The following is a 4,060-nucleotide window of genomic DNA, read 5'->3' on the forward strand; positions in this document are numbered from 1 at the left end:
AGCAGAACTCGATGTGTCCGCTGCTGATGATTTGCCTTTGGCTTTTAGGGAATCGAATAAGTCGATCTTTCGCGCAAAGACATGTGACGTAATATCACTTATCACCGAAGCAAATTTAACCAAGCACCAGTATCAACTTATTAGAAGCTTCGTTAAGAATAAACTTGATGTTAACTTTTTACCTTGCTATGATAATATTTGAAAGGAAAAACAGAAAAGTTATCCTGAGCAAATAAAAGTTTCAGAAGCTTACGCTGAAGTTGAGTTACAAAACTTATTGGATCACACTGCGTCGCGAATTTTAGAGTTGCAAAGCGATGTAATTAATGAACTCAATGACTCCTCTAATTACCTAACATTAATAGGAAAATGGWKCTTTGATGGYAGTTCTGRCCAGAGCGAATATAAGCAAAAATTCGAAAATAATAATTTGGAAGACAGTAATTTATTTGTTACGTCATATGTTCCTGTACAAATGATAATAAAATCGCAAAATGATGAGGAGCACAAACTAATTTGGAAAAACACCCGACCTTCATCCACTCGCTATTGCCGTCCTGTTCGAACTCATTTTCAAAAGGAATCAGTTCAATTAACCCTAAATGAAGAATTATATTTTAAAAACAAAATTCAACAATTAAGTCCCACTGAGTTCAAAACAGCTACCAATCGTTAATTTAATATCGATCACATTCTTCAACTTACAATGGTGGATGGCAAACTGTGCAATGCCTTATCTGAAACCTCATCTGCAAAATGCTAAATATGCTCGGCCAAACCTACTGAGATGAACGATATTGACAAATGCTTGAAAAAAGAAGTACGAACAGATCGTTACGAATTTGGATTGTCTCCATTACATGCCTACATTCGATTTTTTGAATATTTCCTTCGCGTTTCTTATAGACTTGAAATCAGACAATGGGGGAGGGGTTTAGAAGATAAAGAACGATTTTTAAGAAGGAAAAAAAAAACATCCAGTGTGAGTTTCGTGAAAAATGGGTCTTGTAGTCGACAAACCAAAAACAGGTGGTAGAGGATCTTCAAACGATGGGAATACTGCTAGAAAATTTTTCAGCGGTGCCCATACATCTGCTGAAATAACAGGCATAGAAAAAGTATTAATTGAAAATTGTGCAATATTACTACAAGCTTTATCATCAGGGTACAAAATTAATGTGGAAAAATTTAGGAAACTTGCGCTAGATACTGCAAGAGAATTAACATCAAAGTATTGCTGGTATTATCTTCCTGCGTCAGTCCATAAAATTTTAATTCACGCACCCGATGTTATTCAATATGCATTAGTTTCAATTGGAGAGCTCTCAGAAGAAGCTGCTGAGTCAAAGAATAAGGACGTTAGGATGTATCGACTCCATCATACACGAAAGAACTCACGTGTCGCTACAAATCAGGATTTATTAAACCGATTACTCTTGAGCTCAGATCCTTTCATCTCTGGGCAAAGAAAACTACGATGTAAAAGTAAATCAATTTTATAAAAATCAGTTTTTGATTTAGTTAAATAAAATTCAAATAATTCTTTTTTTGTTAATCAACTTTTTTATTATTATCATCGGCGGGTGGCGAAACCAAATAGGGCTTTGGAGCGGTTTATTTATGTTAATATAATTGTTAATTACTTGTTATGATTTTAAAAATCTTAGGAAAAAATTTAAGTTTAATATAGGCAGTGGAAGTATTTTTGGCCGCTGATTTCATACAAGACCTGTATTCATGTTTCACACAAAATTTTCAACCTAAAATGTATGTTTATTCTGTTGAAATATATGTTAATAAATGATAATAAACTTAAAGCTCGATTTACTTACTGGTCGTAGAAAACAAATCTCTGAAAAGCAGGGCGTCCTTTGGGATGCCCCTCTTAATATGAGGGATTTCGCGTTGGACCAACCAAAACTACAAAACATATGATATTTGGGTAGGAGAAATTGCAATAGATATTATGAGATACGTTTCATGATGCAAATGCGCTCAGTGTGTTATTATCGGCTAACGAAAAATGAGGGTTCGAAGCCGAACCTCCGATTTTTATGGTCTTTGAAAACTTTAAAGCTGTTTGGAAATTTGAATTCTTTAAACAATAAAATAATTATAATAGGTATATGTGTATGTATATATTTATAAATACACACTCATTGAAAATCCACAGATTTCTGTTTGTACGTAACACAATAGCCAACTCAATCCCCGCTGCTCCCAACAGACACTGCTCACGCAATGACACGTGAACTGCTCCCCTTCCTTCGCTTATTTTCCAATTAATCTTCATTTTACTTAAAACCCGTATTAACAGTTCTTTACCTTCTTAAACGTCTGCCATTAGTCTTACGCGGGTGCCTTCGTGTCTCGTTACGCTGTCAACACGTCTTGTCTCTTGTCAAGTTCGTTCACTATGACAAATGAATAAGTAGGTTCCGACTTTAAATTGATATATTTTACCATATACTCTCGTATAACACTATGCTCTCTGTGGTGCACACATATGGATGTAGTTCTTGTAGATTTAGTGAAATGGGGGAATTTGAAAATTGTGCTCAAGCATTTGTATTCTAATTAATACGCTTTGACATCGCTTGTCACTTCTAATTGGCCGTTGGATTTATGTTATGACCGCATGATCGTTTCGGTATTTGTGAATCTGAAACGTGGACTTAAGTGCTCAATTTCGATTAGTATTTAAATACTTGGTAACAGCTAAATTCACCTCAATTTATTGTTGGAATTGTGTGTAAACAGATGAGTTGGGATTGTATATAGTATATATGATGATTATATCTCTGGTAATTATGAAAAGTAGTAAAACATGAAGTAAATGATGTCGCTAGTAGAAATCTGGAGAAATAGAATACATTAATTTTTTTTGCGGTCGGAATATATTCTCGCAAATAAATCTTTTGGTAACTTCATTTAAATTTATTAATTTGTTTATTAGAAAGGCTCAGAGAAATTAGAGATTTTTGCACTCATTTCATTCATTGGTAACAACGTTTTTCCAAAATAAGGAGTGAGAAATCCATCCAAGTATTACAACTGCAATGAATCCCAGTTATGCAATAAGATTCAGCCATGTTCTCAGTATATAGACCTCTTATAGATATTAAAACATTTTTGAGATGAGTTGTCACTCATTTGAAGAAAAGTTATTGGCATACTGGTATAAAAATATACAGTTGAAAAATCTGCTGGGTATAGGCACCAGGAACCGGATATTTCAGATGCATGCCCTTGAGTCATAGCCCTTATGATTTCTTCTCCCTTTCGTCTTTCATCCGAGGCTGTTATTTCTGTATCAATTGGAATGGTTTCTACGTCGCGGGTCCCAAACCGAGCGCGAAACCTCGCTAGGGGAATAGTATAGGGTTTTATACACATTTATGTAGCAACCCGCTTGTTTAAAGACCGACAGACTCTGCACTTAGACTTTAGCGAATGCTTAAACCGAATATGTCGGACTGGCTCCGCTGAAGCTTCTGCGCTTTTAGTCGTAACCTCAGGCTCCATATGGATTGGCTAACGCATCTTACGCAAGGGTTACTCACGTTTCCAGGGTGCGCGGCGAGGACGCAAGCGTGGGAATTTCGTATAGCCATACGATTGTAACTGTAACTATCGAGACGAGTTGAAATCCGGTTGTCTGTCTGTCTGAAAATAAAAGAAGATATCCTTATGAAACTTGGTAGATAGGTCCCTTGGCGTAATTAGAAAGTTTGCTATTGTAGAGGGCGTAGTCGAAACAGTTTAAAGTGCTATTAGAAAGCTCTAAGTTGAGATAAAGAACTCAAATTTGGCAGTAAAATATAATGTTTAGAAGTCCTAAAGGTAAAAACAAGGGGTGCCAAATGTTTGAATTAGGTTTAGTAAATATTTTTAAATATTTCAATATGGGATTAAAAAGATTTCTTTGGAAGATATTTTTGATAATATTTTTTGAAAAATTTTAGTTTCTATTTTGTCGAACAGCGATTATATAATTGTTGGAATATGCTCATGATACTAATGAATAAAAGGTTTTAAAGTATAAATGGAATAATCTTAA

Source organism: Bactrocera latifrons, unplaced genomic scaffold (assembly GCF_001853355.1).
Source record: "Bactrocera latifrons isolate USDA-ARS-PBARC rearing strain unplaced genomic scaffold, ASM185335v1 scaffold_44, whole genome shotgun sequence".
Lineage (NCBI taxonomy): Eukaryota > Metazoa > Arthropoda > Insecta > Diptera > Tephritidae > Bactrocera > Bactrocera latifrons.